The sequence below is a fragment of the Corylus avellana genome, chromosome ca1, assembly GCF_901000735.1.
Source record: "Corylus avellana chromosome ca1, CavTom2PMs-1.0".
In the NCBI taxonomy this organism is placed as follows: domain Eukaryota; kingdom Viridiplantae; phylum Streptophyta; class Magnoliopsida; order Fagales; family Betulaceae; genus Corylus; species Corylus avellana.
The window spans coordinates 18,484,438-18,497,276 of NC_081541.1; positions in this window are offsets into that span (position 1 = coordinate 18,484,438).

A 12,839-nucleotide genomic window follows, 5' to 3' on the forward strand; every position below is an offset into this window, starting at 1 on the left:
CCTTTAAAATTAATATCTACTTCTTAAAACAAGTTCAAAAATATAAATAAATAACAAATCTTTCTATATTCATGTCTCCTCGCTATCGTCTAATATAGTTGGTAATAGTTTTTGGCTGGAAAAAAAGGTTTGAGCTTCTGTAATATGTCTGTGTGTCGGATGGATTACATGGCAAAGCCTTGTTGAACAAGAGGCACGTGGGCTGTTATAATGCAAGTGGGCTGAAGGCAGTTTGCGTGAGTAATGGGCTTGGGCTTACACGTGAGCTGAGCTGTTAGATTTGGTAGAAGGATTGGGCTTGTGTGTATAGTATAAAAGCCTGTATTGTTAGGAAGAGGGTATCAAATGGGTTGTAATCTCTTAGAACTTGTTGGCCCTTAGCTCTAGCGTATTTTTATAAAGAGTTTTGATCATACTTCTTTTCTTTTTTTTTTAAAAAAAAAATTGAAAGGGAAAAAAGATTACAGGGAATGATCTTTTTCATTATTGATCTGGATAGAAAAGAGAATGGAGATCCTATGGGAATGCTAACAAATACTAAGTTAGTAGCAGTCCACTTAACTAAAGTGTGTGTGTAAAAATTGGCACATCTAGACACTCTCAAAGCACTTTAGCTTTGAAAGAAAGAGAGACCAAGACAAGTGTCAGAAACAATAGAAGCAAACTATCAAGAGGAAAAAAGATGAGGCTCATTCATGGCAAGGATCACCAGGAACGCATCTCTTTCAAAAGCAAAACACCCAAAGCCAAGTGGCAAGGAGAGCAGCAAAGGCTTCACCTAAAAGAACATTAAAAGAGTGGAGTTTTAACGTAACTGCAAGAATAATATTCCCTAAAGAATCATTGATCACTCAGCTGCCACCGCAAAATTGCAACGTCAAAATTCCCTTCGATGCTGCCTAACCGAGGGGGAAACCAAAGAGAAAGAAGGGTTGCATCGTGCCAAGCTGAGAGGTGAGACTCCAAGGTGACCTTTAGCTGTAAAATTGCCTTACTTGGATCAGGTTGAATGGCATCATTGATCAACTAGTTCCTACACAACCAAATAAAATCTAAAGTAAGAGCAACAAATAATTGGAATCTTCTAGTATCAACTGTAGGAATAGTCTACCTATGAGTAGGATAAACAATTAATCCATTTGAATTACTTAATCCTGAATTTTGATTCCTCCATGAAATTTTCCGCAATAGAAATTTTTGATTTGTTCGGTGAATAACACCTGCACATCAACTTGAAGCCCCCAGCTTCACTTGAATCAGGTAGATCATTTAGGATCGCAAATAGAATGCCCAGTTTTGTTACCGATTGCGAATTTATCTCAAAGTTTAAAACTACAAGAATTATTGAATAAGACCATGTATGATAACCCTGTTACTTACACCCATAGTCCATATTCAATGTAATCCAAAGACTTAATACATTTACAACATATATGTAACACCCCGTGAAAATCAATTAACTAGTAATTGACTTCATGGTTCACCTTCTAGCCTTGTCCCTTACAGAACAAGACTTAGGGATTATAATCTCTTCTAAGAGAGACTATAGTGGAAGACTTTCAACCACAAGATAAAGATAGCAATAATTAAAAGCCATAAACATAATAAGCAGAGTAACAAGAAAGCATCATAGCATACATAGATCCTCAAATGTGCTGGTCAAAGACCAATCATCAAATATTACAAATCATAAGTAATTGTCTGAAGATAACATCAACGCCTAAGCCTAAGTAGAGCTAACATAATTACGATCTCGATCATCTCCAACCCGGTAGATCCTCCATTGTCCCACATGGATTTGAACCACATATGGTCCAGATCCTCAAAGATGACCTGAATCAAGTCCCTCGCCACTACAAGTTGGTTCTCTGAATTCATCTTCAACTAAGCTAGTTAAACCGCGCAGTTTATACATAATAGAGGGGGAAAGATACAAGGGGTAACTCTAAAGACTTAGTGAGTAAAAATGCACATAATACTTATGTCAGTTAATGATGAACCCCGTTTGATAAAGTATGCAGCATTTTGGTATGATAGCTATTTATGAATGCAATATAGATATAGTACATGCTATAACCATGTGAATTAATGATAGTTCAATTGTATAGTCTATCTGAGATATTACCCTTTCTTAACAGAGTTGGAGTTGTCCCCATGGACCTATAATACAATGTCGGTGCCCCGACCATTGTACGCTATTGTCCATAACACTAGTAGCTCGACCAAGTCCAACATCGGGTGGCCCATGCTAGTAATGATGTACGTCCTGTAGTGACCCACCAATTAAGGCTACGCCGGTCATGAAATAACCATTGGATCCAAGGCCCATATAACTCATCCATACACTCATTTGACCATAGAGTTAACATGTATAGTAAGTCCATGACTGTTATCCAATACATACCGGTGTACCATGTTATACAATGCAATTAGTCTTGTTCGTATTTTATATGCATACTCTTACAACCCTAACATGTTTGTTATCTTGTTAAGTAGCACATTTTCACAAATGTATTTCATGAAAGTTGTATAAATGCATGTTTTGGTACACAAAAATAGACATGCAATGCGAAAAAGTAACGGCTAGTATCATGTGAGTTTGTACTCACCCGGGTCGTATAATGTCACGCTCCTGTTTATGGTTAATAGGGGAAACACGAACGAAATGAATATGTAATTTTATATTTTAGCCCCTTAATTTATATTTGTTAATCCCTTAGTTTTGTTAGTTTGTGCAATTTTACTTCATTTTTGTGTTTTATGTCTTTTTATAAGTTTTTGAGGAAAAGGAAGCATTTTGGAAAATTCAAGCTTAAAGGGCAATTTTGGGAAATTCTGGAAGCGAGGAAGTCCAGACTCGAGCCTTGCAGTTGGTGCGCTTGAGCTCATGTTGCCTAGGCCCGACTGCATATGCACTTGAGCGCCCAACACCAGAAATCGATCGCAGGACTGCGATCAAGCGCACCATCAATTCGATCGAGCACACTCGGGTGCTGGAGAAAATTCAGACATGCGGCAAGACTCCTTGTCCTTCCCAAACTAGGTTTCCCAAATCCTAGTTGAACTAGGACTTAAACCTACGATTTTTCTAGGATTCCTAGGGCTTATAGCCTATAAATAGACCTATAAGCCTCATAATTCCAGACACAACTTTAGAGAGGAGAATTTGGAGGCTACTTCCAAAAGCTTTTCAGTTTCTTCTTTCCCTTTTTATTTTTAGTCTTTATTTTAATTATGTGTAATTAACTCTTTAGTTAAGGGCTAGATTGAAGCTCTAAGGATTTCAGTATTGGCTCCTTTGCTACAATCATATTTTGGTGTATTTAACTTGATTATTTCCTGCTTAATTGAATTCCTTATATGAATGTGTTTGATCAACATATGCATGTGGTATGGATTAGTTATTTAAGTCAATTTGGATGATCGAGTCTTGGGCTTAATAAAGTGACAAAAGATACATTTGCGGGCATTTGGCGTAATCAACATGGGGAATCGGGAGTATACACCCATGCCCTAGGCCTCATGTGTTTGTCGATTTCCATAGATTTATGCTTTCTTAAAGAACAACTTAGTATATACTCATGCCTAATTCGTTGCTTAGAAAGATTAATAGCTTAAGGAGTATACACCCATGCCCTTAGGTTGGCAAACATTAAATATACCGGTATGATTGGCGCATTGGCATATTGTTATCTTAATAAATATGCTTAGTGGTGGATATCGAAGCCCTAACGCTTTCATTTATCTTTATTTCTTTTCATAATATCAATTTTGTGACAATTTTGGTATTTTAATTTAGAAAAAAAATTCTAAACAAAATCAACAATCCTTGTGGGAATGATCTTGTATTTGCCATAGTATACTATCGTTTGATCTTGTACACTTGCGAGTTAAAACGTATTTAGTATTCGCCTATTAATTTATGTGGGTATTTGGCACAACAGTAATTATTAAGAAAATATTTATTAAACAAACACAAGGAAGCCCAAGGAAAAGTAGGAGAGGCAACTAGAATAAATAAAATTTTGATATAATTAAACCATCATCCATAATATATATAAACTCGGAATCCATAATACAAAACATGTCCTTCCAAAAGGAGGTATAAACAAAAGTATACTAATATAGGGAGGTCATATTCTTCGTAGGTGTCAGTGTCCTCCTATACATAGGACTGTATGGTATACAAAAGATCAAAAGCTGTACAGTCTACATAAACAAAAGCTGCACAATCTATGCTTGTCCTAAGCGATCTAGTCTATAAAATGGAGTCTCGGGCACTACTGATACCGGACGGAAAAGAAGATGGAAAACAAGTACACAAATTCACACTTAAATGACAGATAGAAGTTCAACACCCAAGAGATAACACCAAAGGGATATAGAATATCACCACCCAAAGGATTATAACAAGGGATACAGAACTAGAATACTCACCACTCTAAGGCTCACACCAAAGAGATACAGAGATACAAGGAGAACTCTCCTCCCAAAAGCCAAAGGCTGGTGTTTTTTAACACAATACTCTAGTCAGACCTACACTTGCACACACAAGTATTATATAAGCTTAGAACAACCCTCTAAGTATAGGATAAGCATCTAATGAAATTAACAAGTAATAATGGCATAGAACAATCATTAATTCATGGGGCAGCAGACAAGGGGACAAACAACCACCTTAATGCGTATTTCCGAGAAGGCTGACCACTCCACTTGAAACAGTCATAACTTTTGGTTCCGAACTCTAAATGATCTGAAACGTTTTTAGTTGGAAAGATAAGATTCTGAACTTCAAGTTAGACCTAGGCATGTGTTCGAAATGATGAAGTAATGAACGGCTATGATGTTTTTGAACTCATTAGAACTCTTTAGACTGCATCAAGATTTCTTCAATTTGGGCCTTGGCATTCTGTTGGGCTTGTGGACTTATTTGGACTGAAGTTTAGGAGATTGTTAATGGACTCTTGCTGGACACACCCGTGTCATACTCCCCGGGTTGATGAGGACTTGCCCTCAAGTCCGTGGTCTCTTCAATTTCTTCATATGGTGCTAAGTCACATACATTGAAAGTGGCAGATACACCATACTCTCCAGGGAGCTCAATCTTGTAAGCATTTTCTCCAATGCGTTGGAGCACTTTGAAAGGACCATCTGCTAGTGGTAGGAGCTTAGATCGCCGTTTCGCTGGAAAACGTTCTTTTTGAAGATGAATCCATACCAAATCTCCTTCTTTGAAAACCATTGGCTTTCTATGCTTATTGGCCTATGTTTGATACTTCTCATTTTGCTTCTCAATATGACCTTGAATTTGCTCATGCAACTTCTTGATTTCCTTGGCTCGTTCATCAGCATTGCCACTAAATTGAATGGTTGTAGGAATTGGAGCCAAATCAAGAGGGCTAATGGGGTTTAGGCCATAGACAGATTCAAATGGACTACAACCAGTGGTTTGACTAGTAGACCTATTATAGGCAAATTCAGCTTGGGCAAGGAGAAGATCCCATTGACGAATGTTCTTTCCCACAAAACTCCTCAAAAGGTTTCCCAAACTTCGATTAACAACTTTAGTTTGACCATCTGTTTGGGGATGGTATGCAGAGCTGAATTGGAGGATAGTTTCAAGCTTTCGCCAAAGTGTACGCCTAAAATGACCAACAAACTTGGAATCACGGTCGGAAGTGATTGTTTTGGGAATGCCATGGAGCTTGACTATTTCCTTGAAATACAAATTAGCAACATGAGATGCATCAAGAGTTTTGTTGCAAGGGACAAAATGGGCCATCTTTGAGAATCGATCAACCACCACCATAATGGAATCTTTGTTCCTTTGGGTTCTAGGTAAACCCACAACAAAGTCAAGACTAATATCCTCCCATGGAGCATTTGGAACAGGCAATGGGATATATAGTCTGGTGTTCTGTTTGCGACTCTTTGCGAGGTGGCAAATTCGACATTGCTTCACGTGCCGCACAACATCTAGTACCATCTTGGGCCAAATGAAATTCTCCTGCACAAGAGCTAAAATTTTGTCTTTGCCAAAATGACCAGCAAGACCTCCTCCATGGGCTTCTTTGATAATGGCTTCTCTTAATGAACATTGGGGAATGCATAAATGGTTGTTTTTGAAAAGAAAACCATCTTGCAGCAAGAAATGGTTGTTAGGACCATTAGAACATTCTTTCCAAGCACAGCCAAAATCAGGATCATCTTTGTAAAGTTGTTTGACAACTTCAAAACCCACAACCTGCACTTGCATGGTATTAAGTAAAGAGTGTCTTCGACTTAAAGCATCAGCTACTTGATTGAGTTTACCTGCCTTGTGCTTGATTGAGAATGAAAAAGCTTGCAAAAACTCACTCCATTTCGCATGTCGTGTGTTGAGCTTCTACTGGCTGCTCAAGTACTTCAAAGCTTCATGGTTAGAATGAAGTATAAATTCTTTGGAGAGTAGATAATGACTCCAATGCTCCAAGACACGAACAAGTGTATATAATTCTTTGTCATAGGTGGAATACTTCTTTCGGGAGTCATTGAGCTTTTCACTGAAAAAGGCAATTGGCTTGCCTTCTTGGCTGAGAACACCACCAATTCCCAGATTAGAAGCATCGCAATCGACTTCAAACACTTTGGAGAAATCTGGAAGCACAAGGATTGGTGCCTCTGTTACTTTCTGCTTGAGAAGTTCAAAGCTCTTTTGGGCTTCTTCCGTCCACCTAAACATTCCTCCCTTAAGGCATTCTATGATGGGAGCAATAATGGTGCTGAAGCCTTTGATGAAACGCCGGTAGAATGATGAAAGTCCATGAAAGCTTCTAATGTTATGAAGGGACTTGGGAATAGGCCAGCTGGTGATAGCCTCAATTTTGCTGGGATCCATCATGATTCCTTCCTTAGAAACAACATAGCCTAAGAATACTAGGCAATTTGTGAAGAAACGACACTTTTTCAAGTTGACATACAACTTCTGCTCTCATAAAGTTTGAAAGACTTGTTGAAGGTGCTCCAAATGCTGTTCTGAAGATTTGCTGTAAACTAAGATATCATCAAAGTAAACAACAACAAATTTTCCCATAAATGGTTTAAAAACATGATTCATGAAACGCATAAATGTACTAGGAGCATTAGAGAGTCCAAATGGCATGACCATCCATTCATAAAGACCATCTCTAGTTTTAAAAGCTGTCTTCCATTCATCACCATCTCTCATGCAAATTTGATGGTATCCGCTACGAAGATCCAAGTTGGAGAAGGTTGTGGCTCCATGAAGCTGATCAAGGAGATCATCTAGCCGTGGAATGGGAAAGCGATACCTGATGGTGATTTGTTCACAGCCCTACTGTCGATGTACATATGCCAAGAACCATCCTTCTTTGGTACTAGAAGTGCTGGAACAGCACAAGGACTCATGCTTTCTCTCACAAGGCCTTTGGTGATCAATTCATCAACTTGTCTCTGCAACTCTTCATGCTCTCTTGGATTCATTTGATAGGCTGCCTTGTTAGGTAGCAAGAAATTAAAGAATATTGTGTCTAAGAGTGCATTCAATTTCAAGGTCGCAAGAAATTAATGGAAAAGACAAAGAACGGCGACCGAACATAAACAAAATAGATTAGAAAGAAAAACTAAGCTAAAACAGAAAAGTAAACCTCATAAACGGCCCTTAGATGCACTTAGGGTTCTGGATGCAGGTTGTCGCAAGTGCGCTTAATCGCACGGCGCTAGAGCGTACTGTTGCAGATGGGTGCGAGCGCAGGAGAAGAGGGCTTAAGCGCTGCTGACTTGGTTCTTGCTGGAATGCGTCTGTGCCCTCGATCACACGTGACCTGGGCTCGATAGCAGTCACAGAGAAGGCAGCTTACGGACCTATTTGCAAATTCTTAAAAAAAAAACAAAACAAAATTAAATTTTAGCACTTAAAACAGAAAAATAAATTATTAAGCTAAAATCAATCCTTAAATTGAGATAATGAAACCGTTAAACAGTCCTCGACAACGGCGCAAAAAATTGATGTGGTATTTTTGTGACCAAAAATATCAATTATAAAAATAACCACTCGCAATAGGACGAATCTTTGTAGGATACGGCTATAGAGAGGGTGTCGAACCTCAAGGACTACAGGGGTTTTATTATCAAAATTCGAAAGATTAAAATTAACTTAATTAAAAAGATATTTGATTTGATTTTCTTTAAAACTAAAGTGCATGAAAATAAAAGAGATTTAAAATAAGAGAAAGAGTGTAGGGTATTGACTTCACCTCTATCCGCACAACAATGGTTAATCATAATTAATCTCAGAAATTCATTCTATGCATGTTATAAATAAACAAAAAAATACCTTATTAAATAATAAGCATAATCTATCTTCGGTTGGCATAGATCGTCCACCTAACCACTAAGATGCGGTACGACCCGTCTTCCCTATGTATAAATTATCAAATTCTTTAACAGGATACATATAATCAATGAATAAGTGTAACCTATCTTCGGTTGGCATGGATTGTCTACCTAAATTACACTAAATTAGGGTGTAGTACAATCTGTCTTTCCTAGGCATGATCTATCAAATCCTATTGATCATATGTCAATCAAACCCATTGTATAACCATCATTCTCATAATCACAGAAAACAAGAATGATTTGAGATCAATAAAAGTAAAATACTTTCTAAGACAAGAGAAGAATTTCACAAATATTGATTTTAAAATTAAAGAACAATTGCATTTAATATGAAGAACAGAAATCAATTGTAGCAATCTTCATAGTTATACAATCAACATGCATAAATTGAAAATCTAGAAATTAAATACAATCAAACCATTGTACTTGGATAGGGTTACATCAATACCCTACGAAGGGGTTTAGCCGCTCATGATATTCTAAGCTCCAAAGACAATTTACTGAATTTTTACTCTAGAAAGCGGTGTGTCTGTTTACAATGTTTAGAGCCCTATTTATAGGGATTAGGAAAACCCTAAAAATCTTCAGAAAACCGGAGGTCAGTCTCCCAGTCGAATTGGGAGACTGAAAACCAAATCTACGCTGGAAAAGGATTGCTACCGTGCAGTACACATCCGTGTGCGCTCGATCCGACATCTTGTGCACTCGAGCGCATGCATGCACTCGATCCCTGGCCGTAGACGCTCGCGTGTAGGTGCGCTCGATCCTAAATCGAGAATGCTCCGCTTTTTGCCCTTTTAAGCCCAATTTTCAATGGTTTGTCAAATAAGACCTAAAACACAAAAACAAAACAAAATCAAACAAATAACAATGTTAAGGAATTAACATATGTAAATTAAGGGGCTTGAATGTGCAACATTCGGCGCTTATCAAAACCCTTATGATCCAATTTCTTAATTTGATCATAAACCCATTAAAAGTTTTTAACATATCCACATGTAATTCTACAAAATCACATGGTGGAATCTATAACCTTGTCCGTGCATGGGGGAAAACCACGCTTCACCCAGAGATTTCATGTTAGGTTTCTTCCTCACATGTCATATTTTTCTTAATGAATAATGACATCTTTGACCTTTTGATTGTTGGAAATTTTGGCTGGTTTGGAGGTTTAGAAGAGAGAATGATAGAGCATATTTCACATTTTTTGAAGAATTAGTTTGTTGTCTCTCTTTTTATTATGAGAAGTGCTATTTAGTAGATTTTCATACTACTACTATACAACTACGGTGATGTGGCAATAAAAATCAGCCATTAATTTTTTTCTTGTTATAAGCCCTCGTTGATGCAATAACTAATTTTTACTGTCACATCATTATAGTTGTATAACAGTAGTACGAGAGTCGAAGAGTGTACCATATATCTATGTTTTATTATGCATCGGAAAGCTGTGCAACATATAAAGCATACAATGACCAAATAAGTTGTGGGTTGTCATCGCGGACCAACAACAAATGGCAATTATGGCATGAAAAACAAAGTAACTATTGGTGTTCCTATTTTATGTTGAGGCATGATTGCTTGTAACATAGACATTCAATTGTAACGTCCACGGAGGCGCGTGCAGTGTCAAAATATGCTGAAATTGCACAGATCCACTGATTTGCGGCTAAGACACCACTTTTGGTGGTTATTTGGCCGAGAAGAGTAAATGCGACACCACGCGCCTCCGTCAATTTCAGCTCGCGCCACCATGTGCCACCCCGTGACTCTTCTCGGCCAAATGACCACTAAAAGCGGTGTCTCGGCCCTAGATCGATGGATCTTTGCAATTTCAGCATATTTCGGCATTGCACGCGCCACCAGCAGAAACTACTGGATCTCTAATGCTCATCATGCGCCGCTTCCGCTCTACCACACGCACCACATCAGGTGGATCAACCTGGTTTCCGCACCATTCGATAGATTTGTCTTCGGCTATCCAGGAGCCTTCAGAAAATCAGCCAATCGACACTGCATGTGCCTCCACGCGCCGGCGAAAGTCTCTGCGCGTGGGCTTCACGCGCCACAGCACCGCACAGTGGAAAGTGCATGTACAACACCCGCAAGATGATTTCCCACTTTCTGCCTACCACATGTCAGCCTTCCAGCGCGACACATTAGCCCTAGGTCCAAAAAACCCTAGACTAAACCCTAGAACATATAAGGCAATATAATAAACTAGAATAATATAAAATATTCTAACATTCCCACTCAAACTCAAAGTGCAAGCTTGAATTTGGGAAAAAGAAAGGGAAATAAAGAGACTTTTTTTTTTTGGTCGCCATAATGGTTGCCTGTAACATCCCCAGCCCGTTAGGGTTAGGTTTGTTAATGATTTTCTTACTTGCAAAGATCCATAAGGTTTATCAACTAAACAATACTAGTATAACAAGGAATGTATGAAAGTCTAGAATATCATGTCTAAAAATAATAACTAAACTGAAATATTCTTGTTTAACAGAAATATGTCTCACAACGAGATAGATATCCTTATTAAAATAAATCTATCAATTTCTGAAAGAAAACTGTGCCAACGCACTTATTAACTTGACTAATATGAAATCATAAGAAATCCTAAATACGCCCGCCCCCATTCCGGCCTCCTAGTGCAGCCTGGTCACCACCTGAAACAAGAAATAAAAACTGATGAGCCGAAAGGGGGCCCAGTAAGTGAAATCCACAGCCATGAGCAGTTTTACTCCTTGTCCCGTTTTGAAAAATGGAACTCATAACTACATATGTTCCCAGTATATTTTTAAAGAAAACAGAAAGCAAATAAAATATATTTTCATCAATAAAATTTATGATAGTCTTTATCTCATACTAGGGCCCATGTATACTGTTACCCCCATATACTAGGGTTGCGCGGTCCTTGCGACCTGGGATGAGATACTGTGGCCGCAGCCTCGTCCCCTGGCCAGCCGATTAACTCTGGGTGCACTCAGCATGGCAAAAATAAAACTATGATGGAACCACCTTCTGGCAGAGCCTCCTTCAGCGGTTGCGCCTCCATCCTTAGCATCGGTACCGAGCTTTTCTCTTGTTTCTCTTGGGCCAAAAATACACTCCTCCCTACATGTGCCCTCATTTTATAACATTCTTTTCTCATTGCTTGTACTTTTCTAGGGCAACATGTAGGAGGGTTTATGATCATTGTCTCAAAATTCTCTTTATAAACATCACTATTTTCACAATATTTCTTTTTCTCAAACTTGTCATGCATATAGCAAAATTCCATAATATAAACAAAATAATCATTTGCAATTGAAAACAAAATTGCATAAATAGCATGACATGATAATTTTTATGGAAGGGATAATAAATTCACTTACCTCTTGACTACAGTAAAATTTTCCTCTGACTGCTAACTAATCTCCTGAAGGAAATACAGACACATTACTACCCTCATACACGTCACAACAAAACATTCTACTACTATTATGAGTTGGCTTGTTAATAAATTGAGAATGAACTTACTTAGGTATTTAGGTATATTTTCTCATAAAATTTTTAGAATTTATTTTATTTAGTAGTACTCCTTTATGTATATATACTTTAAGTTCTTCCATACTATATATATATATATTTACACTGCCCACTACCCCATCTATATATATAGGTGAACAACTTGAATACCATATATATATATATATACACGTCCGTTAGCATGCTATATATATATATAACATTTTACCATGCGTGTATATAATATACAGTACTACTATATATATATATATATATATATACCTTGAATCATTATAAATATATTGAACAATCAGATGTATATATATTTGAAATCCTTCAACTCATTATATATATATATATATATATATATATATACACACTTTAAAGTATTCATGTATATATATCTATAATTCCTTCAAATCACTATATATATATATAGCTGCACGTGAGGTGTAAACAAGAAGACAATCTCTTTCCCATTACAAGGCTACACGGCAACCAAGGTAAAATGCTGAAATTTGACTCACAATTGTGCTATTAATGAGTATATATATATATCAGATGAAGAAAAGCAAATCTGTGAGGCCATACCTAACACACACAGGGAGAGCAACGTGACGAGGGAAAAGTGAGCGGCAGGAAAATCCCTTCTTTTTTTTTTCTTCTTTCTTTCTTTCTCTCTTGGTGTGCGGCAAGCTTGTTTCACTCCCTTAAATAGGCTGAGTAGAAGATCAAAGGAAATAGGTTTTCAAGGAGCTTAGGGTTTTTTTTTTTCTTTTTTTCTTTTGGTAGTCGGCGCCTAGGGCCGGGCTCCAATATATATATATATATATATATATTATTACTATTATTATATTTAACTCTTTTATTTTATTTACTTATTATTATTATTATTATTATTATTATTATTATTATTATGTATTATTATTATATAT